The following is a 27,972-nucleotide window of genomic DNA, read 5'->3' as shown; positions in this document are numbered from 1 at the left end:
AGAGAAGAGAAGAGAAGAGAAGAGAAGAGAAGAGAAGAGAAGAGAAGAGAAGAGAAGAGAAGAGAAGAGAAGAGAAGAGAAGAGAAGAGAAGAGAAGAGAAGAGAAGAGAAGAGAAGAGAAGAGAAGAGAAGAGAAGAGAAGAGAAGAGAAGAGAAGAGAAGAGATGAGACGAGACCAGGTTGGAAGAAACCTTTGAGATCATCAAGTCCAACCTATCACCCAACACCATCTAATCAATTAAACCATGGCACCAAGCACCCCATCAAGTCTCTTCTTGAACACCTCCAGTGGTGACTCCACCACCTCGCTGGGCAGCACAAGGGCCAATCACTCTGTCTATGAAGGACTTCTTCCTAACATCCAACCTAAACTTCCCCTGGCACAGCTTGAGACTGTGTCCTCTTGTTCTGATGCTGGTTGCCTGGGAGAAGAGACCAACCCCCACCTGGCTACAACCTCCCTTCAGGGAGTTGTAGAGAGCAATGAGGTCTGTCCTGAGCCTCCTCTTCTCCAGGCTAAGCAACCCCAGCTCCCTCAGCCTCTCCTCACAGGGCTGTGCTCCAGACCCCTCCCCAGCTTTGTTGCCCTTCTTTGGACACCTTCCAGCAACTCAACATTGGCCAACTCTCCCTTAGACCAGGCAGAGAAAAAGCAGCCACCAAAGCAGCAGGACCACGAAAATCCAGATCATCCTCTGCTCGTTCCTCTCTCTGCCTCCACTCTTGAGGGCAATGACCCTCTGCTTTAGATGCCACAGCTAAGTCCCCAAGTTTAAAGGGGCTGAATCTTTGCCATCCTACAAGTTTAACCCACTTACAGGATTACACAAAAGCAGTTGCCTGGATGGAGATAATTTTGCTGGCTTGACTCCATTTAACTAAGCAATGCAGATCCCTGTGACCTAACCTCTCCTCCTGGGGGATTTATCACCCCATCACCTTTGTCCAACCTGTATTTTACCAGCACAGCACTTACACCACCCCTTTAGAGGGCTCCAAATTAACAGCTACTTCAAGGCTTGCTCCAGAGCCTACTGCAGTCAATTAAAGCCTTAGGTACACTTCAGCAGGCTTTAGATCTGGCCCTCTGGGATCTTTTTTACTTACAAACCATGTAAATGTTTTAATCAAGAGGTCATGCACTAATGAATTAAGAATTACTCTGTGTGTTGGCCAACCAGACCACATGGAAGTGTTTCTGACAGGATCTGTCTTCCATCATACCAGTGACTGACAGCCATGGATTTGGAGAGAAAGGCAAATTAACCATGATGGCAATTTACACCTCTCTAGCTCCCTGAGATCTCTCCAAACCCATTTGCCTCCTGCTCCCTCTGCCTCCATGCCTGGAAACCTCCCCACACTGGGATGTATCTGTCTTACTAGTGACAGCAAAAGTGGGGTGAGGAAACAGCCAGAACAAGGTGGAGCATGGAAGGAGAGGGGGTTGGTGAAGGTGCAGGGCTGGTCTAAAGTGTCACACAGGCCTTTGGGAAATTCCTTAAGTCTGCTCTTCAGGTTTAGTTGAGCTTTTAAGGTCCACAAGAGGACAGCTGTTGCCTCCTGTGTGTTTTGCAAGCCTCCCCCCCAATTTCACCATCATTCAGGTGGAACCATTAGATGTAGAGAGCAAGAAGGTCTCCCCTGAGCCTCCTCTTCTCCAGGCTAAGCAACCCCAGCTCCCTCAGCCTCTCCTCACAGGGCTGTGCTCCAGACCCCTCCCCAGCTTTGTTGCCCTTCTCTGGACAACTTCCAGCAGCTCAACATCTTTCCTAAACTGAGGGGCCCAGAACTGGACACAGGACTCATGGTGTGACCTAACCAGTGCTGAGCACAGGGCACAATGACCTCCCTGCTCCTGCTGGCCACACTGTTCCTGATGCAGGCCAGGATGCCACTGGCCTTCTTGGCCACCTGGGCACACTGCTGGCTCATGTTCAGCTGCTGTCAACCAGTACCCCCAGGTCCCTCTCTGCCTGGCTGCTCTCAGCCACTCTGACCCCAGCCTGTAGCTCTGCATGGGGTTGCTGTGGCCAATGCGTAGAACCCGGCACTTAGATGTGTTAAATCTCATGCCCTTGGACTCTGCCCATCCATCCAGCCTGGCAAGGTCCCTCTGCAGAGTTCTCCTGCCCTCTAACAGATCAACACCTGCCCCAGCTTGGTGTCATCTGCAAATTGACTGATCCAGATCATCAGTAAAGATATTGAACAGGCTGGGGCCCAGCACTGATCCCTGGGGCACACCACTGGTGCCTGGCTGCCAGCTGGATGTGGCACCATTCACCACCACTCTGTGGGCTCAGCCCTCCAGCCAGTTCCTAACCCAGCACAGAGTACTGCTGTCCAAGCCAGGGGCTGACAGCTTGGCCAGCAGTTTGCTGCAGCCCTGCAAATTGTTGAAAATGAACCAGAGCATCAGTGTCCTGAGAGCATCACTGCCTGGCCTGCATGGAGGTCTTCAGCAGCAGTCACAACCAGGCTTCAACACAGAGACAGCCTAGAGAGAGAGAGAGGAGGTGACCCCTGACATCCAGAGCATTGTGCCAGTTTTCAGACCCAGGCTGGCCACTGCTTTGTTTCAAAGTGCCATTTTGGTTTGCTTGTCTAAAAGCCAAGAGGAATGGTTGGATTCAGGAATAACCCCAAAATGAAAGCAAGTGTTGGGGGGGTAGAATCAACCCATCGCTTGTCCCAGTAGCATTTTGCTTTCCATGACAAAGAAAAAGAAGGGATTTTTCTGTTTAGAGTGAGCACTCTGCCTTTGCCTCATGATTTTGGAATTGGCCAGCAGCATATCTACAGCTCCCACCCCTATCCCTTAACATGTTGGAAAGAGGCCAAATCTGCCTTACTGAGAGCATCAATCTGATGTGCCTTACTTAGAGCATCAATCTGAAGTGCTCTCCATTGTCCCTGTGGCAACTCCCTCCGGTCAAGGAGTGCAGACCCAGCCTCCTGCATTTAAAGTGAACTTCTGAAAGGTGCAGAGCCCAGAGCAGCTCCTGCCTTTCAGTGGGGAAATAACTGTTCCTGCAGTGAGCTCAGTGACACAAGGGAAAGCTGCCCAGTGTGTGAAAAGATCCAGGACACCGTCTTGCAGTTTGTTTTTCCCATCAGTGTGTAACTTTATCCAGCTCACACACAGCTGAACTGGAGCATCCCTCCAGGAAGGCATCCAGCTTCAAGGTGAAGCATCCAAGCTAGAATGAATTTCCACCCCCCTCTGCCTTGGTCAGCTGCTCCGCTGGGTAATTGTTGTGTTGCTCCACAGCTGTGTTGTTTCCAACCTCATTTTGACATCCATCTCCTGGATCTTCTTGTATCTGTTACACAGCAGAAATCTTCTCCTGGTGCAGGGAATTAACTATCATGATCATATTCCCTCCAAACCTTCTGCTCACTCCAAACCTTGGCTTACCTCTTGGCTGTTGAGGTACCCTCCCACATGTCCCCAAGAGGAGAACAAAAGCCACCCTGCCATTAGTAGGCTGATAATCTGTGTGCTTTTGACAGCAAGGGTTACCCACTGGAACTGCCCCAGGTGCAAACACTGAGCTCCTATAAACTGTTTGTGTCAGAAGGAGCAAGTCCTGGGCTCCAGAGCTCCTCAAAGGCTTTCACAAGGAGCCAGTTGTGGACATTTCCTGATCACAATTATCCATCAGGATAATTAGGGGACTGGAGCACTGCCTGGTGAGGAGAGGCTGAGGGACTTGGGGCTTTTTAGTGTGGAAAAGAGAAGACTGAGAGGGGATTTAATAAGTGTTTCTAAAAATCTGAGGGCTGGGGGTCAGGAGGGAGGGGACAGGCTCTGCTCACTTGCTCCCTGGGATAGGACAAGGAGCAAGGGATGTAAGCTGCAGCACAGGAGGTTCCACCTCAACACAAGGGAGAGCTTCTTTATTGTAAGGGTCACAGAGTACTGGAACAGGCTCCCCAGAGAGGTTGTGGAGCCTCCTTCTCTGGAGATTTCAAGGCCCATCTGAATGCTTTCCTCTGTGACCTGAGTGTTTCTCTGTGAGTCTATGGTCTTGCTCTGGCAGGGGGCTTGAACTCAATGATTTTTGGGGTCCTTTCCAACCCCTGACATCCTGTGATCAGCCCATGAAAAGCTGGCAAGCTCCTCTCAGTGAACTCTGGAGTCTGTTGTTTGCCATGGTGCTGTGCAACAGGCACGGGAGCTTGTGTGCTGCCTGAGATGGTTTCACTCAACGTGGCACCTGGCCACAGGGAAGACAAAACCCCTTCAAACAAATGGCTCATTCTTTTACCACTTGCATGGGAGAGGTCCAAGGAATGGTTTTCATCAACAAAACTCTCTCTGGGTACCATTGACAACCACAGCATGTCCAGTCAAGGCATGCTGAGGTGAATGTCCAAGGAATGCTGCTCCTTCTTGGAGCTAACTCCTGCGCTGTCAAACTGCCATCCAAAGAAAACACCTTGAAATCAATGCCCTTAGGTATGACAAGCTCTGCAAAAGCACGCTCTGCAAACAGAAACTGGCAGTCCAAAGCTGGTCAGGAGGCAACCTCCAGCTTCCAGGCTGCCTGTCACAACACTCACCCCCAGTTTTCCCCCAGTGAAATGTTGTTCACCTTCCTGGAGCCAGCGAGCTGCTGCCTGTTGCTTGGGCAGTGCCACAGAAGCGTGGAACAGATGGCCCTGGTTGCATTTGTTGAGTCCAGAGAAAGGCAAAGCCATCCCTTGACTCAAGCAGTTGCCCTGCAGAAAGCACACCCCAGCTTGGAGGAGGCTTCATGCCTCCTTGAGGGCTGTGCTGGTGGTCTCCTGAGCCACGTTTTGCTGTCTCAGCAGCAGCCCTCATTATGGGGCCCGAGGAAGCAGATAAACAAGGAGCTGAACAATGTCATGAGTGAATATAGAACTTGTGATAACAGAGACAGGAAAGCACTGCAGCCAGGCCAGGCATGGGGGAACATTCAGGTTTTTCATCTAGTTTGACCAAGGCAACCCAGCAGGAACCTGCTGAATCAGCCCTGATGCTGAGCTCAGCTGAAGCAGGGAGCAGACAGCTGCTGCAGGGCTCCAGCAATTCACAGTATCACACAGTATTCCTCAGGATTACATCCAGCTCTGCTGACACCCCTGGAACAGTAGCACCAATCCTGGCCTGAGCCTTCAGTGAGCCACCAATAAACCCCAGTGCTAAGGGCTGCCCCTCAAAATGTGTTACATTTCTCACACCTGACCCTGACACCTCAGACTTCTTCTGGACAGTCCTCTCTACCCAAACCATCTTCCTCCTAACCTCCTGCTGTAGCCCTGACCTTCACCAGTGCAAAGAACCATAGATCAGCCACACAAGAGGAGCAGTAGGGATGGTTACTGGTTTAAATGGAGAGGCAGTCTGGCTGTTCAAAGCAGCTGTTAAGGCAAATGCTGGATCATCCACCACATGGTGTCCTCAGGTCAGGAGGGGATGAGATTCTTCAGTCAGAAATGAGTTAGTGGACTCCACAGTGAGGGTAATGGAGACAGTTTTACAGCCTGCACTCCAGCAGGTCAGGCTAGGCAAGACTTCAGATGTTTCCAGCACTTGTATATCCATATCTCTGAACAAAATGGGTGAGGGAATAGTAAAGAGTCTCTTCCAGGCCTCTCCAGTCCTCAGTTCAGCTATGGTGAGTTTGGGACAAGTCCCTAAACAGTAGCATTTTCTCCTGTGTTTGACAGGGAAGGAAGCCAGATCTGATCTTTCATGTTCCACATCCTGTATCACATTTCAGCTCTTTCTGGATCAGGTTACCAGCACTGCCCTTCTGGTCTCACTCATGCTACTGCAGAGAACAAAAGTGTCCATCACAAGGATCCTTGTGATCATCAGCATCTGAAGATGGCCTGGGCTGCTCTCAGGGGTACTAGCATGGGCAAAAGAAATATTGCTTGACAACATTTCTTTGCAGAAAAGGTTTCAAAGCATAGGTATGGGCTGCCTGGGGAAGTGATGGAGTCACCATCCCTGGAGGGGTTTAAAAGATGCATGGATGTGGTGCTGAGGGATGTGGGTTAGTGCTAGTGGCTTAGCAGTAGTGGTGGCATTGTGAGCCCCAGGTGAGTGGTTGGACTTGATCTGAAAGATATCCTTCAGCGGGTCAGAGTGGCTGGAGAATGGCCATGTAGAAAGGGACCTGGGGGTACTGGTCAACAGTAGGCTGAACATGAGCCAGCAGTGTGCCCAGGTGGCCAAGAAGGCCAATGGTGTCCTGGCCTGCATCAGGAACAGTGTGGCCAGCAGGAGCAGGGAGATCATTGTGCCCTGTGCTCAGCACTGGTTAGGCCACACCTTGAGTCCTGTGTGCAGTTCTGGGCCCCTCAATTTAAGAAGGACATTGAGACACTTGAACATGTTCAGAGAAGGGCAATGAGGCTGGGGAGGGGTCTGGAGCACAGCCCTGTGAGGAGAGGCTGAGGGAGCTGGGTTTAGCTGATTAGATGGTGTTGGGTGATAGGTTGACTCAAACATCTTGAAGGTCTTTTCCAACCTGGTTAATTCTAATTCTATTCTATTCTATTCTATTCTATTCTATTCTATTCTATTCTATTCTATTCTATTCTATTCTATTCTATTCTTCTATAGTTCTGTAGTTCTGTAGCAGTTCTGTAGCTCTATAGCAATTTAGAGGAGTTAAGTTGGTGTAAGCAAATATCTGCTGCTTGAACCAATGAATCATAGAATTATAGAATCAACAAGGTTGGAAAAGACCTCAAAGATCATCAAGTCCAACCTGTCACCCAACACCTCATGACTAAACCATGGCACCAAGTGCCATGTCCAATCCCCTCTTGAACACCTTCAGGGATGGTGATTCTACCACCTCCTTGGGCAGCACATCCCAATGGCCAATGACTCTTTCTGGGAAGAACTTTCTCCTCACCTCCAGCCTAAACTTCCCCTGGTACAGCTTGAGACTGTGTCCTCCAAGGGCCACGTTCTGAGCAAGCAGCAGCAGCTTCCTCTGCTCCCTGTGCTCACTCCACTGCCAGCTCCTGCAGCAATAACCCAAAGCACAGGATGCTGCAGCTGGTGGCTTGCAGAGAACCAGCATCTTCCTACTCCATCGTTTGAGCACCGAGAGCTCCTGTTTCAGCAAATCTCCGATGCCTGCAAAGTAATTAGCAGTAGCTCTTCCCACTCCTCCAATGGAAGACTCTTCCCAGTCCTCCAATGGAAGATGGCCTCATTAATTACATTACACTGAGTCAGCTTAGCAGGCTGAGAGATAATAAAAACACTGTTAGCCCTTCTTCCAAAACAAGCAGCAAACTCCCAGTTTTACAGGCACTGACACAAAGATCCCACGATAAAAACACGACACCTTGTGTTTAAACACTCTCCATCGTGCCTTGGCTGTCTGAATGTGTAAATATTTCCTACAGGCAGCAGCTCACCCACTCCTCTACTGCCTGCACCAGACAAAACACTACGTGGGATCTTAGGGGAGCCTGCAGAAACAGCTCAACCGGTCTCTGTTAAGAGGGTGGAAGGACCCAGTTCTGCATCAGGAAGAGTGTGGCCAGCAGGAGCAGGGAAGTCATTGTGCCCTGTACTCAGCACTGGTTAGGCCACACCTTGAGTCCTGTGTCCAGTTCTGGGCTCCTCAGTTTAAGAAGGACATTGAGACTCTTGAACATGTCCAGAGACAGGCAATGAGGCTGGGGAGAGGTCTGGAGCACAGCCCTGTGAGGAGAAGCTGAGGGAGCTGGGGCTATTTAGCCTGGAGAAGAGGAGGCTCAGGGGAGACCTTCTTGCTCTCTCCAACTCCCTGAAGGGAGGTTGTAGCCAGGTGGGGGTTGGTCTCTTCTCCCAGGTAACCAGCACCAGAACAAGAGGAGACAGTCTCAAGCTGCACCAGGGGAAGTTTAGGCTGGAGGTGAGGAGAAAGTTCTTCCCAGAAAGAGTAATTGGCCATTGGGATGTGCTGCCCAGGGAGGTTCCTTCACCTTCCCTGGAGGTGTTCAAGAGGGGATTGGATGTGACACTTGGAGCCATGGTCTAGTGGTCATGAGGTGTTGGGTGACAGGTTGGACTTGATGATCTCTGAGGTCTTTTCCAACCTTATTGATTCTATGGCCATGCTTAGACTTCAAGGAAGCACAGGTGTTAATCACACCTGCATCACCCTAATGAGAAGCATCCAGGGCTCTTAACAATAAGACTTCATTCCACAGTATGACCTCTCCTGTCCCCAAGCAAGCTCAAAGGTACAACACTCACTCCATGGAGGAAACCCTCTGCTGATTCATCTAAATGAACGTGGTTGTTAATACTGACTAATTTGCATCTTGTGGAGGTGTTCGAGTGGGGCTTGACAACACTTCTGGGCAAAAAATCGTTTCTCATGTCTAATCTAAACTTCCCCTGATGCATTTTGAGGCCATTTCCTCTTGTCCTTGCCATGGTCAGGGACTCTTTCCACTACGTCAGGTTGCCCAGAGCCACATTCAGCCTGGCCTCAAAAACCTTCAAGGATGAGGCTGCCACCACCTCCCTGGGCAACCTGTGCTAGTGTCTCATCACCCTCACGGGGAAGAATTTCTTCCTAACATCCTGTCTGAATCTACCCATTTCTAGGTTTTTTTTCACTCCCCCTAGTCCTATTATTACCTAACACCTTTGAAGTCCCCCACCTGCCCCATTTTCCCCTTTTTCCCCTCAAATCCCAGAGCACCTGGGCTCTGTTGGAGTCGTCTCCCACTCCAGGTGTGGCCACTTTGCCCTCCCCACCCACTCCCCTTTTTAATCCCCACCAGGAAAGGCAGGAGCCCTAAGCTGAGCCCATCTGGGCTGAGGGATCCTCCTCTCATCACTGGTGAGTACCCATGGTGCACACTGGGTGATGGTGGTGGTGACAACAAAGGCCGGGGGGCCTAGTGGCCCCCCGGTTGTTAGGGCAATGATTGATGACTCCTCCAATATCATCCACAGGTGCTGGCTGGGCCTCCTTGCTGGGGCTGAGCTCTTCTGTGTGGTATCTTGGTTGGTGAGGGATGGGTGCAAAAATAGAGACAAAGCCAGAAGGCTTGAAGCAGCTTCCAGGGGCAGGTCTTTTTATGTGCTGAATTTGTAGTGTTTACAGTAGCCAGGCACAGGAACCAGCCCATGGTAACTACTGCATGGTAAGTAAGCCTGGAGAAGAGGAGGCTCAGGGGAGACCTTATTGCTCTCTACACTTCCCTGAAGGGAGGTTGTAGACAGGCAGGGGCTGGTCTCTTCTCCCAGGCACCCAGCACCAGAACAAGAGGACACAGTCTCAAGCTGCACCAGGGGAAGTTTAGGCTGGATGTTAGGAAGAAATTCTTCATAGAGTGATTGGCCTTTGGAATGTGCTGCCCAGGGAGGTGGTGGAGTCACCATCCCTGGAGGTGTTTAGGACGCTTGATGGGGTGCTTGGTGCCATGGTTTAGTTGATTAGATGGTGTTGGATGATGGGTTGGCCATGATGATCTCAAAGGTCTCTTCCAACCTGGCCTATTCTATTCTAAGAGAGAGGCCGTAAGTTCTTTATGGGAGACAAAAAAAAATGGGTCTATTGGGAAAAGAGGGAAAAAAAAATGATTCTACTTAGCATTTTGAAGATGTTTTGAAATGTTTAAAGCTTCTCTTCTTAAGTACATTTGTTTCCAAAAGCCCTCTCCCCATTCAATTATTAAAGAGGGATGTAAATGGTTGCAGAGGCCACAGCTGAAGGAAAATGAATCAAGCTAAGCATCCAGGCTACTCTATTTATTTTGCCAAGCAATCTTCCCCTCAGTGTGATCAGAAAGAAATTAAGAAACATTTTTTTCCGAGCTTATCAACCAAAACCAACCCAACTAAAAATAAAAATAATCAATTATTCAGAGCTCTACTTCTGAGCTCTTCTGGAAAAAAAAAAAAAAAGAATAAATTGCCTTTATGATGTGCCTGAGGATTATTTAAAGGTATTAAGCAATATGGCTGCCTGCATCAAGTTAAATGGAGCAGCAACACGTTAGAGGCAAAATGAAGGTGCTGAGGAAATAATCTCCATACAAAGCAGGGAAAGCATTTGACAGCTCTTTAGGTTTCCAGTGGAACAGGGGATTTTATTTATTTCAGTTAAAATACAGATAGAATCATAGAGTCATAGAAATGTCAGGCTTGGAAGGGACCTCAAGGCTCAGCCAGTTCCAAGCCCCCTGCCATGGGCAGGGACACCTCACACCACAGCAGGTTGCTCACAGCCACATCCAGCCTGGCTGCAAACACCTCCAGGCAGGAGGCTTCCACCACCTCCCTGGGCAACCTGTGCCAGGCTCTCACCACCCTCCTGGGGAACAACTTCTTCCTAACATCCAATCTTAATCTACCCATTTCTAGTCTTGCTCCAACCCCCCCCAGTCCTATCACTCCCTGACACCCTCAAAAGTCCCTCTCCAGCTTTCTTGTAGCCCCCTTCAGACCCTGGAAGGACACAATTAGGTCTCTTTGGAGCCTTCTCTTCTGCAGTCTGAATAGTCCCAACTCCCTCAGTCTGTCCTCATAGCTCATCTTCATGGACCTTCTCTGGACACCTTCCAACACCTCCAGATCCTTCCTGTAACAGAGGCTCCAGAACTTGACACAGAGCTCCAGGTGGGGTCTCACCAGAGCAGAGGGGGTGAATCACCTCCCTCAACCTGCTGGCTATGCTTCTCCTGATGCAGCCCAGGACGTGATTGGCTTTCTGGGCTGCAAGTGCACACTGCTGGCTCATGTTAAGCTTCTCATCCACCAGCACCCCCAAGGCCTTTTCTTCAGGGCTGCTCCCAAGCCAGTCCCTGCTCAGCCTATATCGGTGGTTGGGATTGCTCTGACCTGGCTGCAGGACCTTGCACTTGGTCTTGTTGAACCTCATGAGGTTGTCATGGGCTCACCTCTCCAGCCTGTCAAGGTCCCTCTGGATGGATCCCTTCCCTCCAACATGTCTGCTGCACCACACAGCTTGGTGTCACCAACAAACCTGTGCTGAGGGTGCACTCAATGCCACTGTCCATGGCGCCAACAGAGGTACAATCCAGCTTCAACGTAATGCGAATGCAAAGAGTCAGTGCCAGATAAATTAGGCTTGGAAACTACATATATTCCAGGAAAGAAAAAAAAAGGGGGGGGTGGGGGGGGGAAGGTTGTGTTGCCCTAAGTGAATTAGGGAAGGAAATGTGGAAAATTAAAAGCAAAAAAGGCAAAACCAACTGAAGTTCCTGTTTCTCAACAGCCTCCTTTTTGAGAAGCTCACCCTTGGAGTTTTCTGTGCAAACACTGAATCAACAAGGAAAAGGGCACTGGGATCTGACCTCCCTTTCAGAACACCCTGGCAGTTTCTCCTTTGGATGGAAAAACATTCAGTAAGAGGCAAGACAAATAATCCCAACTAGATTAATAAATTGGCTAACGGAGAGAGAGAGAGCTGAAAAAAGGAAGCACCACAAGCCAGGACAGGCTTTCTGGTTTTATTTTAGGACCTCTTCTCTCTCTCTCTCTCTCTCTCTTTTTGAAATAAAAAGTAGAAATGGATAAAATAATATTTGGAATACCACAGGGTGTTAAGGAAAACAGAGCCTGCCCAGAGCTGCCAGGAGGAGCTCAGCCCTGCTGGGCAGCTGAAGAATGAAGCACTGGAGAGGCAGATGGGGTGGGGAGAAAAATCCACTCTTTCCCTCCCATTCTTGTTTTCTCTCCTGTCTCAGAGGTCAGCAGTTTATTTAATTAACTAAGTGATGTCTCCCAGGACTGTGGGGCTGATCCTGCTCTTGATTATCCCATAGGAGAAGTGTTTCAATGATTGTTTAGCCTGGAGAAGAGGAGGCTCAGGGGAGACCTTCTTGCTCTCTCCAACTCCCTGAAGGGAGGTTGTAGCCAGGTGGGGGTTGGTCTCTTCTCCCAGGCAACCAGCACCAGAACAAGAGGACACAGTCTCAAGCTGTGCCAGGGGAGGTTTAGGTTTGAGGTGAGAATAAAGTTCTTCAGAGAGAGTTGTTGGCTGGTGGAATGTGCTGCCCAGGGAGGTGGTTGAGTCGCAGTTCCTGGAGGTGTTCAAGAGAGGATTGGATGTGGCACTTGGTGCCATGGTTTAGTAGTCATTAGGTGTTGGGTGACAGGTTGGACTTGATGATCTCTGGGGTCTTTTCAAACCTTATTGATTCTGTTTTGTAAGATCACAGAATGGTTTGGGTTGGAAGGGATCATTAAAGGCCACCAAGATCAACTCCCCTGCAGTCAGCAAGGGACATCTGCAACTAGAGCTGGTTGCTCACAGCCCCAAACAACCTGACCTGCAGTGATTCCAGGGATAGGGCATTTACCACCTCTCTGGGCAACCTGGGCCAGGGTCTCACCACCTTCAGTGCAAGAAATTCCTCCTAATATTCAGTCTAAATCTCCATCTTTTAGTTTAAGCCCATACCCTTTCCAGGGTGTTGAAGGCATGGTGTGTCAGCCCATCTCCTGGGTTTCTGGCAGGACCAAGTTAAAAGATACCATCAAGGCTTCAGGTACCCTGGACTGAAGGAGCAGAAATGTTAGGGAAGGAAAAGTGCAGGTCAAAGATCAGTGTTGCTCTCAGATGTGTTAGATATCCTTAACACAAGGGTCGGTCTTCAGGGCAGACACAGTGGAGCCCTCAGCCACACACAATTTCTCCATGTGAGCAGGGGATGTCATCTGTCTGTACCCTGCAAGATCAACCTAGCAACAGTCTGAAGGAGACAACAGGCAAGACTTCCCTTGGGTGTTTAAAACATTAACAATACCTTCTGTGCATGAGGAGCTGGACTGTCTTCCAGCAGTAGATTCAATCCTCAGGGGGCTTTTGGCCCCAGCAAGGTCCACCCTGAAATATGCCAAGAGCAAGAGGAGATAATCAAACCCTCCAGGTTCAAGGCATAAGGTTTAGCCCCAGCATGGAGCAGCAGTTCTCTTTGAATCTGGCACAAAACTCCAAGGGACAAAGTTATAACCTGGCCCAAGAAGAGGAGCTGGTGTCATCCTGAGCTGCAGTCTGATCACACGCACAGAATCACCAAGATTGGAAAAGACCTCAGAGTCCAACCTGTCACCCAACACCTCATGACTACTAAACCATGGCTTCAAGTGTCACCTCCAATCCCTTCTTGAACACCTCCAGGGATGGTGACTCCACCACCTCCCTGGGCAGCCCGTTCCAAAGGCTAACAACTCTCTCAGTGAAGAACTTTCTCCTTTCACCTTTACCTTGATGCCTCCCTCACGCACTCGTTCCTTTTGTACCCTTGCTCATTTCATGCTTCAGAAACAAAATATCCCCAACCAACCAAAGCACAGAACTGAAATCCTTGCCACAATTCTTCTCATGATTACTGTGTAAATAATAATCCAGGAGAATGAGTGATACGAATCTTCTTTAATGACTCTCTCACCAGATCTCTGCCCTTGCCTTTCACACCCTCAGCATCAGCAGCACAGGGTTTTGTCTTCTACCCATCAATTGGTACTTAAATAATGCATACAACTGTCTTATTAGATGCATGTTGAATATTTATTTGGAAGCTCATCACAAGTTGAAAGATAACCTTCATTTTCAATTCCCTTTGGGATAATCAGCTAATTGGGGATCAGTCAAAGCTCAGCCTCTTCAGTCTGTATCTAGTCGGTGTTGGAGACCCTTCTAACAATGCCTTCAGCACACACCAAGAAGCTCAGAGCCTCCTCCTGTTTTGTCCAACCTGAGCTAATCCACGAGATGGACATACAAGGAAAGATAATTAAAGTGGTTGCAGTCACTCACTGCTGCTTCAGCCTCATTTGTGCTTCTGGATTTGGGCCAGACACAGGCAGGAAAGAGCCAGCTGCTTCCTGGAGATAACTGCTTAAACCAAGTCCTGGCAACTCAAGAGCTACCTGGGACCTCCCAGCAGCACTGCAGCAAGGTCTCACACTTACTTGTTCCTAATACAGTTCACGTTAAAGCATCTTGTGAGAAGCTGAGTTCTCAGAATGCCAGGATCTGTAATACAGCCTGAGTGGTGTCTGACTGGCTGAGGTGTTTCCTATCATCACAAGCAGGTAGCTTGTAGTGAAGTCAGGTCACTGATCATGCCAGTGTTGAAGAATCATAGAATCACACAGCTGTTGTGGTGGCAAAAGACCTCTGAGATCACCAAGTCTAACTGATCACAGCCCTGCCACTACCACTAAACCATGTCCCTCAGCACCACATCCATGAGTCCTGTAAATACCTCCAGGCACAATGACTCCCCCACCTCCCTGTGCAGCCCAGTCCAGTGCCTGAGAACCCTTTCTGGGAAGAATTTTTCCTACTGTCCAAGCTGGACCTCACCTGCCACAACCTGAGGCTGTTTCTTCTTGTACTGTTGCTTTTTGCAACCCCTGCCTGGCTCTAACCTCCTTCCAGGGAGTCATAGAGGGTGATGAAGTCTCCCTTCAGCCTCCTCTTCTCCACACTAAACAAGCCCAGTTCCCTCAGCCATTCTTCACAAGCTGTGTTCAAGGCCCCTCACCAGCTTGGTTGCTCTTCTTTGGACGGGCTCTAGCACCTTGATGTCCTTCTTCTAGTGAGTGGCCCAAAACTGAACTGAATCCAAGTTGTGGTGTCACCAATGCCAAGAAGAGGGGGACAATCCCATCCCTAGACCTGCTGGCTGCACTGTTCTTGATGAAAGCCAGGATGCCATTTGCCTTGTTGTCTACCTGGGCACACTGCTGGCTCATCTTCAGCTGACTATTAATCAACACCCCCATGTCCTCCTCCACCAAGCAGCTCTTCAGCTGCTCTTCCCCAAGGCTGTAGTGCTGCATGGGGCTGTCGTGGCCCAAGTGCAGGACACAGCACTTCACCTCGCTGAACCTCCTCTTTCAAGGGCACACCAGCTCTGTTTTGGAGCATTGCTTCAGACCCTCAGAATGCAACAGCTCAACCCTGGAAGGCTGTGGGTAAATTGTCATTTATTCTGGGCTGCTATTTTCTTTCTAAAGAACCACAACTCTGTCCCTGAACTGGGGGGGTGTAGGAGTGGGGTGGTGTTTAATTGACCTGCTGAAAAACTAGAAAGCAGTGGTAGGATGAGAGGCCAGTCCAGACACCTCCTTTCTGAGAGCAGGACACTGAAAGCCTGCTGGCTGCACAGGAGCTACCGAACCCCTTTCACTGATGGGCAGTTGCCAGTGTCTGACATGTTCTGCGGTATGAGACCTGACAAATCAGCACATGGAAGAAATTTACCCGTGCCCAGAGCTCGTGGGGCCTTTGGCAGCTGCTGCAAATCACTGCAGAGGGAGCAAACAGAAGCACTGGTGTGTAATATCGTCCTCTAGGCTTGTCAAACTCACTTGGAGAGCAAATTCAGCTTAACAAGGCTTGCACTGCAAACGCCTACTAGTTTTCATACACTTGATTATTGCAAGCTTAATGTTTCCCTTCTCCTCCTCCTCCTCCTCCCATCCTTGCTCTGACTGTGGAGTGCTCCTGCAGTACGTGGTGAGGCATCCCTTGGGATACAGGAGTGGTGCTGCTTCACATGAACTGCCTCTTTGTGTTCAGGACATATTTTCAATCACATCCTTTTTCTCCCCAGACACCTGCATTGGTTCCAGCTGGATACTTCTTACCTGGGATCAACAGGGAAATGTAGAAAGAGCTCCAGAACTTCCTAATAAACCTAGCCTCAGCTTTTCACCATCTATGGGTTTTCTCCTGTGCAGAAAGCAACAGCCCAGGTGAAAATCCCAGTGTGTGCTGCCCAGACTTCACAAGTTGTAGAGCACAGCATGGGTTCTCCAAGAGTCTAAAGAGACAAATTAGTTTATGGTTTCAAACTATTTGGCAACCAGGTCCTGGAAGAAAGATCTAACTTGTGGCATTTGTATCCAAATCAAGTCTAATAATGACAAATGAGAGGGTTTTGCACACTTTGGAAAGGAGACCCCAGTAGCTTTGCAGAGAGCCAAGGACTCAGCCTGCCCTGAAATCGAACCTTGCAGCGTGATGTGTGGAGGAGAAAATAAACTGGCCACAAGACACAGCCTGGAAGAAAAAAGGAAACACAAAGCAGAGTGAAATAGGCACTTTGAGAGCTAATATCTGCTTGCTTTAGGCAAGTGCCTTAGGAGGTGAGGAACCACAGGGAGGATCGGTTTGTGACTGCAGGGAGCTGGGGCTCATTCATTCACCTGGTGACATCTATGCTCAGACAGAAGAGTCTGGCTCTGGTGAACAAGGTAAGATCCTTTCTCATCAGGTACCTCTTACTCTGCTCTCCACATCTCATTTCCCAGCAGGATTCTGCCATCCCCTATTAAAAGGCAGGCTTTGTTTTTACCAAGCCACACGTGGACAGCAGAGGTGAGGTGAAGGGCCCACACATGTCTGTCTGCTGGGACTCAAACCACAGTGTGGTGGGTTGCAAATTCCCATTCTCCAATGGGATGGTTTAGAACTATCATTATCTTCCTTTTTGCACCCAGTGATGATTTATTTACATCTTACCACTTTCTAGTCAAGATCTGTGCAAAAAAACATGTTTAAAGGCATAGCCTAAAACTACCACACGGAGGGAAAGGAGCTACCACACAGAGGGAAAGGAGCTGCCCCACTCTGCACAGCAGCTCTTCCTTCCTCCTAGCCATGAGGACACAAGTTGGATAAACTATGCCATGGAGCCTGAGGGCCCCTTCTTGCCTCTCTGCATGGAAGAATAAAGGTTCTCACTGGAGCCTTAAATATTTTGACAATCAATCATCTCTAGATGAACATCCAACACGTGTTGGCTTTCTGAGAAAGCCAGCCCTACATCTGGCTGAGCCCCATTACAATCAGATGAAGAAACACAAAGGCCTCCAAGGTGCATCCAGTAGCCACATCAGGCTGCTCCATCACGTCAGGACCCTCCACCACATCCACCTCCAGGAAAGCACAGGTTCACTGGGCTGGAAACGCTGCACGAATCAGTCCTGAGTTTCCAGATGGTTTGCATTTTCTGTGTATTTGGGGGGTGGAAAAAAAAAAAGAAGCACATGAAAATGGTTCTTTAATACTGAGAACAGGGATATTGAATTTGGAGTGTGAGTGTGTGTATATGTGGGGGGATGCAGCCAAAGGGAAACCTCTGGTGGATCTCTCACCGGTATTTTACATCTGCAGAGAGGGAAATAAAAAATGTGGCAACTGTTATTTTTGTGGCATATTTAGTTCCTCCAGTTAATTTTGCGTGGATCTGGCTTTAGTTTTGATTTCCTGCTCCTTTTCTGCTTTGCTTTGATTTTAGAAGCCTTCCCCATCTTCTTTTCCTTCTTGGAAAAAGGAGAGGAAATGAGAAATGAAAAACTCGGCCTTCCCCATCCCTTGACTTTTTTTCACACTGCTTTGTCAACATAAATAATGTCTTAAAATATAAATGATAAAAAGAGACTTTTTCTCCAGGTAGGCCCCAGGTAACCTTTGGACGTGCCTTAAAAACTCAATGCTTACGGTAAGGTTCCTGCTTCATAGTTGCATAGATTCATAGTATCAGTCAGGGCAGGGACACCCCACACTAGATCAGGCTGTCCAGAGCCTCATCCAGCCTGGGCTTAAACACCTCCAGGGATGGGGCCTCAATCACCTCCCTGGACAACCCATTCCAGGGCTTCACCACTCTCATGGGGAAGAATTTTCTCCTCACATCCAGCCTGGATCTCCCCACCTCCAGCTTCATTCCATTCCCCCTAGTCCTATCACTCCCTGAGATCCTGAGCAGTCCCTCCCCAGCCTTCCTGTAGCCCCCTTCAGATACTGGAAGGCCACAATGAGGTCACCTGGGAGCCTTCTCTTCTCCAGACTGAACAGCCCCAACTCCTTCAGTCTGTCCTCATAGGAGAGGTGCTCCAGCCCTCTGCTTATCCTCCTGGCCCTTCTCTGGACACCTTCCAGCACCTCCAGATCCCTCTTGTAACAGGGCTCCAGAACTGGATGCAGTACTCCAGGTGGGGTCTCACCAGAATGCTTTGGGTTTGGAAGGGACCTTAAAGCTCACCAAGGGCAGGGATGCCTTCCACCACACCAGCTTGCTCAAGCCCTCATCCAACCTGGCCTTGCACACCTTCAGGGAGGGGGCATCCATGACCTCCCTGGGCAACCTGCTCCAGTGTCTCCCCACCCTCACTGTGAGGAGTTGCTTTTACACAATGCAGAGCACACAGCAACTGCCAATAAACTCCACACCCCTGCAAGGGTCCTGTTGTCAGAAGCCATTTTCATCCTTCTGTTTGCAGGTTGCCTTCATTACTTCCCTTCCTTGGGTCACCAAAAGGCTGCTTGTGACATCATTCTTTTGCCAGGAGCCGCAGCATGGGCTCAGAATAACTCCTCTGGACTTCTCGTGCTTACTGCAGACGCTGGCCTTGCATTGTGGCAGATGAGATCAGAGTTTGTCCCAGCCACAGGAGCCAGAAGGAGGTCAAATGCTTTCCATACATTACCCCCTCTTCAGCAGGATAATGAAAGCAATTTTCAAATGCTTTTCCCCAGACACTGCAGTTCCAGGAAGGGCACTAAAAGCACTGAAAGGATACCAGGCAGACTCCACCACCGGAGCAGGCGTTCGACCAGTGGAGCTACCAGCTTGCCGCGGTGAACCGGAGAGGAACAGGTTGGGCAGCATCCAAATGAGATCCACAAACCCACACTTGATGATGGTTTGGGCTGGAAGGGACCTTTTAATATCGTCTAGTCCAACTTCCCTGCAGTCAGCAGGGACACCTCCAGGACATCAGGCTGCTCAGAGCCCCATTTGACCTGGAGTGTTTCCAGGGATGGGGAATCCACCTCTCTGGACTATCCCAGGCACTGACTATGTGATGCCCTTCTCCACTGCCAGGAAAACTCAGTGCCAGCCACTCTGTCAGTCAGAAGCCACACTGGCCACAGAATCAGAGAATCATTTTGATTGGGAGACACTTAAGATCATCAAGTCCAACCATTAACCCAGCACTACCAGGTCACCACTAAACCATGGTCATCAGTCTGCATTACACAGCTTTGAAATCACAGAATCACCAAAGTTGGAAGAGACCTCAAAGATCATCAAGTCCAACCTGTCACCACAGACCCCATGACTAAACCATAATGCCAAGTGCCACGTTTACACAAGCCCTATGAGGAAAGACTGTGGGAGCTGGGGGTCCTCAGCCTGGAGAAGAGGAGACTCAGGGGTGACCTTATTGCTGTCTACAACTACCTGAAGGGAGGTTGTAGACAGGCGGATGATGGTCTCTTCTCCCAAGCAGCCAGTACCAGAACAAGAGGACACAGTCTCAGGCTGCGCCAGGGGAGGTTCAGGTTGGATGTTAGGAAGAAGTTCTATACAGAAAGAGTGATTGCCCATTGGAATGTGCTGCCCAGGGAGGTGGTGGAGTCACTGTCATTGGAGGTGTTCAGGAGGAGACTTGATGGGGTGCTTGGTGCCATGGGTTAGCTGTTTGGGTGGGTTGCATTGGTTGATGGGTTGGACATGATGATCTTGAAGGTCTCTTCCAACCTGGTTTGGTTTATTCTAAATAAAGGTCCAATCCCCTCTTGAACACCTCCAGGGATGGTGACTCCCCTCCAGAGATGGAGGCTCCGTGAGCACCTTCCTCCACTAGCCAAGGACCTGAGCATAGAGGGGAGTCTGTGATAGCATATGGACACGAGTGGGAGACACTCCCCTCCCCAGGGCACTGCATCCCAAGGCACTGGGACACAGCTCCTGCAGCAGTCTTAAATCCCAGCCGCTGCTCTGGCTTCCGCTCTGCTCAACGTGGACAAACGCCTTGCCTGGGCTTCGGTTCAGCCATGTCCTGCCATCTGCTGATGGTTTTCCTGAGGTTACCTGTGCAGCTCTGGCATCTCAACGTGGGCTGAAGCACATGTGGTTTTAAGCTGGTTGTTAATTAGAAACATTTAGTTTGTCAAACCCATGATGAATGCAGAGTTTCATCTGAAACAAACCAGAGCCAGATCCGCTTGCCTTCCCCACTGCAAGACTTGTTTTGGGAGAGGGGACAGGAGGGGAAAGAGTCTTTTTAAAACAAAACCAGGCCAGAGGCTTGGGCAGTGTAAAGCAGCTTGTTTATATTGGAGGCAATGGAGAGTATTTGCTCCATCCTGAAGCCTGGCCCCCAGACTGCTGATTACAATAAAAATAATAGGAGAACTGTCACAACAGGACTCTGCTTTGCTTTCTTATTAACCAACACCACTGTAAGGCATGATTAGGGGTTGCTCATCATGGCCCATTGCAGTTATGGGGTATTTTTGTAATGCCACTTTAAATTTGCCTCTCACTAACCCACTGAAGAAAATCTGAAGTCAGTTCACTTTGTTGTTATGGGTTTGGTGTCAGAAGAAGAGAGACCTGCTTTGCTTTGACCAGCAGAACAGGCCCAGCTTTCACAGGGCAAAAAGGATTGCAATGACTGAAAAAAAAACAACCAAAAGAAACTGAACAAAAAAACCCAACCAAAACAAAAGAGCAAAAAACAATGAAGTGCCTTGGAATTCATCAGGTCCAATACTTTAAAAAGCACAGACCCTTGAGCATGAGCCCTGTGAGGAGAGGCTGAGGGAGCTGGGATTGTTTAGCCTGGACAAGAGGAGGCTCAGGGGAGACCTTATTGCTCTCTACAAATACCTGAAGGGAGGTTGTAGCCAGGAGGGGGCTGCTCTCTTCTCCCAGGCAACCAGCACCAGAACAAGAGGACACAGTCTCAAACTGCACCAGGGGAAGTTTAGGCTTGAGGGAAGTTAGGCCGTTAGAATGTGCTGCCCAGGGAGGTGGTGGAGTCACCATCCCTGGAGGTGTTCAAAAAGGGATTAGATGTGGCACTTGAAGCCATGGTTTAGTAGTCATGAGGTGTTGGGTGACAGGTTGGACTTGATGATCTTTGAGGTCTTTTCCAACCGTATTGATTCTATGACCCTTCAGCAGATGAAAGCTGACTCTCACCCCTGCCACTCTGAACTTCCAGGACTACACCAAAACGTGCAAGGAGTTTCTTCAGGTCAATTCTGGGACAGCTTTGCTTTGGCAGTGAAATGCAGAGCTGCAGATCACAGCCCTCCAATCCCAAATATGTTTTCAATTTGGCCTTACTACATTCCTGATAAAGAGCTCCAAGATACCACTGTCAGTGAACGATGGAGTGCTCCTCAGGAGCACTATAAACATCTGAGAGCACATCCTCTACACCCAGGCTCTTCGCCTCTTGCCGCCGAACGCTTGACAATATCCTGATAGGGTATCTGAAAAAGAGAGTGGGTGACCAAGAAATGGAAGGCAATTGTATCTACATCTACACAAGGCAGAGGAACTTAAATACTGGCCTGTACTAATCATAAATCTTCTTACCATTTGCTCAAAAGTTGTTGCTTTGATGTAATTGCCCCTGAACATTTGCAATGTGCTATCGAATCGGAGAGCTGCCGAGCGCTCCTCGCCCTCCCTTGTTTACACAACTTGGCCAAGCTTTAATGATTTGAGATGAGATTTTTACAGGTGAACAATCTGCCTCCAGCAATATTTGCTCTTTAATTTCTATCTAAACTGACCTGCCTCCTTTCTGGGATGAGGATAGAAGCCAAAACAACACCCCCAAAAACCTTTCTTCAGCAAAGTTAAACAGTTCAAGCAACTTTTTACTTCAAAATTCCTCTCTGCCTTTCCCACTTTGCAGCAGACTTTTTTATTGAGGGTGTCCCTGAGGCTGTCCTTGAGAAAATGTGGGCAATTTACAAGCTTTTGTGAAGTCAGAATTTATACAAGCTCAGAAAAAAACCCTACATTTGTAGAAACCTCAACCTGTCTCGGGCACGTTTCAGACCAGAGCACAGGAACAGAGTTGGCCTTCCTCCAGCTGCAGCCTAGAACAGGTTGAGCAGCTGGAGAAGGGGTCTCTTGTTATCACTCTTTGGGTCTTCACTCACTGTCCCTCAGCAGAGAACAACAAAACCACCTTTGTACCCTGCTACCACAACACTGATGAGCAGAAAACATTAGAGAGATTCTTGTGAGTAGGTCCTACTCTGTATGGCACAAAGATCAAGTAGAAGCAAGGTCAATGCATCCCCATTCAGATACAGCAAACAAAGGTGTTTAATCCCTACAAATAAGCCCCTCCCAAACAAATCCTCCTTGCTGGCATTCATGAGAAAAATCAGGACATGATCTCCAATGAACTGGAATGAGGACCCACAGTGTGGAGCTTTGGGCTCAGCAGCCAGGCATAGGTCTGCAAATGTGATCTGTGATGGCCTCATTTTGAGTGGTCTACCTCACTCATGTGAGAGGAGATCAATAGCTCCAAGCCAGGCAAGGCCAGGCACTTCCCAAACTGCCATGCTGACTGTATCAAGAGTTTAGCTCAGACACATCCAGCTCAGCACAGTCAAAAAGAAGAGAGTGACCCATTAAAGCTTCTGCAAACAGCGCTGCAAGAAGCTTTCTGCTCTCTGAACCTTCAGCAGCCTCCAGCAAGCATTCAGGTCAGGCTGATTTCTAGAAGCTGGCAAAATTGTGAGGCCTCTTTCCTGCTTTAAGCTGGCTGGTGTCCTCCAGCTGTGCACACACACACACACAGTATAAAGGACTTCTGGTATCTGAGACTGTGGGCACTAAAAGCCAAGCAGGCAACAGGAGCTAATGGACTGCAAACACAAGCTGCTTCTAGGTTGCAAGCGAAGGTACTGAAGTGTTTTGTCTTCCTTTTTCTGCCTTCCTTCTGCTTTTTTTTTTTTTTTCCCTTCCCCAATTCCCTGTTTTCTTAACCCAAATCCCTTAATCTCAGTGCTGATAATTGTGATCACTCTAATACGTTGCCACCCGAGCAGCTCAGCGATGTCCATCTTGGCCCAGTCTCTCCTGGTGAGAAAGAATAAATATGAAAAGCACATGGACTCCTCCAGAATGTTAATTTAAAGCAAATATGGAGTCAAGTGAGGATTAATCACATCTCCACCCGAGGCTGCCTTTTGTTGGGGGTTTCCAATTCCATGCTGCTTTTTAATCGAAGGAGGAAAGCGATGATGGGGGCCACAGAGGGAAGAGCTGATGGATACGAGCTGGATTTTCTCCAGACTCTACTGTTCTGACCCACAACCAAAACTGTGGCTAACGTATCAGAGAGATGATTCCCTCCTTCACCTCCTGGTTTTTGGAAAAGGATCCAAGGATTGTAGGAGGTCTGAGCAGAAATACACTGTACAGCAAGTGCATTTGCCAGAGAGGAATGGCAGAGGAGGAGGCAGGCTGACCACACGGCAGGGCCAAAGGTGACCATGAGAGCAGTGGCTGTGCTGTGTGGACTTCTTCCCCTGTTGTAAACATAGCAGAGTGATGATGTGGCTCAGGGAGAGCTGAGGAGCTCATCCATGCTTGCAGTGGGTCAAAACTTTGAAACCTTTGAGGGACAAGTCAAGATGAGACTTAGAAAGTGCCTGAAACTACCTGGAAGGAGGTTGTGGAGAGGTGGATGAATGTTGGTCTTTTCTCACAAGTCACAACCGATGGGACAAGAGGAAAGGTTTAGGTTGAACTGGAGGGATATTAGGATGGGATGGGATGGGATAGGATAGGATAGGATAGGATAGGATAGGATAGGATAGGATAGGATAGAGTAGAAGTAGAAGTAGAAGTAGAAGTAGAAGTAAATAGAATAGGAATAGAATAGAATAGAATAGAATAGAATAGAATAGAATAGAATAGAATAGAATAGAATAGAATAGAATAGAATAGAATAGAATAGAATAGAATAGAATTAACCAGGTTGGAAAAGACCTAAAATCTTCTATTCCAGAAGAGTTATCAGAGACTGAAACAAGCTGCCCAGGGAAGTTGTTGAATCCCCATCCCTGGAGGTGTTAGAAAGCCAGCTAGATGTGGTGCTCAAGCATATGGTGTAGTAGTGGCCCTGGTAGAGCTAGATAATGGTTGGACTTGATGATCTTGGAAATCTTTTCCAGCCATCATGACTCTGTGGTTGTGTGAAATCTGCATTTGTACTGCTCGATGCCTGAGGTACACAGGGCATTGGCTTTCTAGTCATGTACCCAATTAGAGATTACAAGTTTTAATTAACTTCCTTAGCAGCCCTTGAAGGATCACAAATTTCTCTAACAAGACAACCCACTTACTATACAGGCTGGGATGCCTTCAGCATGGCAGATCTTCAGGGCTGGCTCCCTTTGCCTGTCTCCACAGTGGTGGCTCTTAGTCAAGTGTAGGACAGGTGAGAGAGCAGAAATGTCAGACCCACGAGTGAGTCTGGTCCATGAAAGGGCAGATTTTCTTCCTGATGAGTGTATCAGGCCAAGAAAGCAGGTATCAATGATATCAGGAGCGGGTTGAGCACTCCTGGCAGGAGCTTCTGCACATCTACTGCCCACCACGGTGGAGGCATCAAGCCGTGAGCTACCACACACATGAAGGCAAGAAGCAGGCCTGAGAGCACAAAAATGCTCCAATCTGGAAATCCAAAGCACAAGAAAATCTGTAGCCTGGAATGGTGACCTATTCCAAGGACACTCCAAGGACAAAGTGACTCACTCCAAGGACAAGGTGACCCATTCCAAGGACAAAGGTAACCCACTTTAAGGGCAAAGTGACTGACTCCAAGGACAAGGTGACCCCATTCCAAGGATAAAGGTGACCCACTTTAAGGGCAAAGTGACTCACTCCAAGGATAAGGTGACCCATTCCAAGGACAAGGTAACTCACTGTAAGGACAAAGTGGCTCATTCCAAGGACAAAGGTGACCCACTCCAAGGACAAAGTGACTCATTCTAAAGACAAGGTGACTCATTCTAAAGACAAGGTGACTCTCTCCAAGAATCAGGTGACTCTCTCCAAGGACAAGGTGACCCATTCCAAAGACAAAGTGACTCATTCTAAGGACAAGGTGCCCCACTCCAAGGACAAAGTGCCCTGGTTTTCCCCATTTTTGATGGATCTGATCCTCCCATGCAGTTCCCATGCACTGTGAAATCCATTTGAAACATCAGAGAGAGAGATTGTGCAGCAAACCAAAAGAAATTCTTCTGCCCTCCCAGCCTCCTTTGTAGGCCAACAAAAGCCACCCCTCCCACACCCCCCTCCTCTCCACTCCTTTCTGCTACATCCATTTCACTGCCCTTTGGCTCAGCAGCTCAAGCACTTCATGGAAATCAAGCTTGCACACTTGATTCCCTTGAAAAATCCGCACTGAGATGCTCGACTTGATTCCATTCCATTTTCTTAAGCCCAAACAGAAGCAATCGGTTTAGCCACAGAAATAAATAAATAAGCAGCTGCCACTAAAATCCTGTTCAGGCAATTAGCTCAGCACCAGGCTCGGTGCTAATGTGCTCACATTCCTTTGTTTGGCCCACTTGATGCTGCTTTTTAAAGTTCATTAACATCACTGCTGCTATCTCACGCAGAACAACTGCTCAAAACATCAGCGTCACGCAGGCAGGGAACTGACGCTTTGAAGTTCCCTCCTTGATTCGTTTTTATCAGGTTTTGCTTTCCTCCTTTTCTTTTTTTTCCCCCTTCCTTTTTCTATTTCCCCCATACACCCCTCCTTGATGACTAAACCAGTTTTATGCTCCTCACAGCCATTCCAAAATCTCTTCTTCCTGACACGGAGCTGATACATCATCCCTCGCTCGTAACCCGTCTTCTCGTTTTCCTCGGCTCTCTCCTCCCTTCCTTTGGCCCTCTGCTAAGTCCATCACTGCTTTGTTTTCATATCCTCGTGGCAGGATTTTACAGCCCAGTAAAACCTAGAAAGCTGCAGCAGAGAGCACAGCCACAGCAGCTCCTTTGATGCTTGTGTGGCAGCTTGCTGGAGCGGGTTGGCACCGCGCGGAGACAAAGCCCCCCACAACGCGCTGGCTGCTGGAGTCTCCCTGCCAGGGATGGGGCTGTGGGCAGTGGAGACAGGGCAGGCACAATGAAGGGGGGGCAGGTGCATCTGGGTCGAGGCAATCCCAGGCACAAATACAGGCTGGGCAGTGACTGGCTGGAGGGTAGCCCTGAGGAGAGAGATTTGGGGGTGCTGGTGGACAAAAAGCTCAACATGAGCTCTCAGTGTGCACTTGCAGCCCGCAAAGCCAATCAGATCCTGGGCTGCATCAGGAGAAGTGTGGCTAGCAGGTCGAGGGAGGTGATCCTCCCCCTCTACTCAGCCCTGGTGAGACCCCACCTGGAGTACTGTGTCCAGTTCTGGAGCCCCTATTACAAGAGGGATGTGAAGGTGCTGGAACGTGTCCAGAGAAGGGCCACGAGGATGATCAGAGGGCTGGAGCACCTCTCCTATGAGGACAGACTGAAGGAGTTGGGGCTGTACAGTCTGCAGAAGAGAAGGCTCCGAGGAGACCTAATTGTCGCCTTCCAGTATCTGAAGGGGGCCTACAGGAAGGCTGGGGAAGGACTTCTCAGGATATCAGGTAGTGATAGGACTAGGGGGAATGGAATGAAGCTGGAGGTGGGGAGATTCAGGCTGGATGTGAGGAGGAGGTTCTTCACCATGAGAGTGGTGAAACCCTGGAATGGGTTGTCCAGGGAGGTAGTCGAGGCCCTGTCCCTGGGGGTGTTTAAGAGCAGGCTGGATGAGGCTCTGTCCAGCCTGATCTAGTGTGGGGTGTCCCTGCCCATGGCAGGGGGGTTGGAACTAGATGATCCTTGTGGTCCCTTCCAACCCTGAATGAAACTATGAAACTATGAATGTCTTCCTCTCCAACCCCATCAAGATAAATTGTTTTTTTTTACCCCAGTCCCACACACAACACTGAACTGCTGCTGCTTTTCCAGTGCTGCAGAATCACAGGCAGGTTTGGGATGGAAGGGACCTTCAGAGGATGTCTAGTCCAGGGATGGCTGCAACTAGAGCAGATGGTTCAGAGCCCCAAACAATCTGGTTCCAGGGGTGAAGCATCTCCCACCTCTCTGGGCAACCTTGGTCGGGGTCTCACCAGCCTCAGGGTCAAATATTTCTTCCTTCTCTGCAGTCTGAATCTCCCTCTTTTAGCTTCAAACTATCACAACTTGTCCTGTCACAACAGGCTCTGCCTACAAGTCAGTCCCTGTAGTACTGAAAGGCCACCAGAAGCTCTCCCTGGAGCCTTCTCTTCTCCAAGCCTGGCTGCAAAAACCTCCAGACATGAGGCTTCCACTACCTCCCTGGGCAACCTGTGCCAGTCTCTCACCACCCTCATGGGGACAACTTCTTCTTCACATCCAATCTGAATCTACCCATTTCCCCCCAGTCCTATCACTCCCTGACGCCCTCAGAAGTCCCTCCCCAGCTTTCTTGTAGCCTCCTTCAGATACTGGAAGGCCACAATAATGTCTCCTCACAGCCTTCTCTTCTCCAGACTGAACAGCCCCAGCTCCCTCAGTCAGTCTGTCTTGGTAGGAGTGTCTAAGCAAGAGCAGCACCACAGGGCACTGCCTGACCTGGAGTTCAGAACAGAGCAGTTTTAATCAACATTACAAATAGAAATGTTTTCAGAGTGGAGCTGCATCTGCCAGCTAACACTCCCTCTCCTGGGTACCTGCAAAATGCCCAGAGGGCTGGGAGGGGAAATGTGGGTGGATCCAGGATGTGTCCAGCAGTGAAGTCCAGAGCACTATCACAGAATCACCAAGGTTGGAAGAGACCTCAAAGATCATCAAGTCCAACCTGTCACAGAGCCCATGACTAAACCATGGCACCAAGTGCCACATCCAATCCCCTTTTTGACAGCTCCAGGAATGGGGACTCCACCACCTCCCTGGGCAGCACATCCCAATGGCTAACAACTCTTTCAGTGAAGAACTTTCTCCTCACCTCCAACCTAAACTTCCCCTGGCACAGCTTGAGACTGTGTCCTCTTGTTCTGAGGCTGGTCACCTGGGAGAAGAGACCAACCCCCTCCTGGCTACAACTTCCTTTCAGGGAGTTGGAGAGAGCAAGAAGGT

Source organism: Melanerpes formicivorus, unplaced genomic scaffold, assembly GCF_026170545.1.
Source record: "Melanerpes formicivorus ecotype bairdi unplaced genomic scaffold, bMelFor1.0.p_v2 SCAF_147, whole genome shotgun sequence".
Lineage (NCBI taxonomy): Eukaryota > Metazoa > Chordata > Aves > Piciformes > Picidae > Melanerpes > Melanerpes formicivorus.
This window is presented reverse-complemented; position numbering follows the sequence as displayed.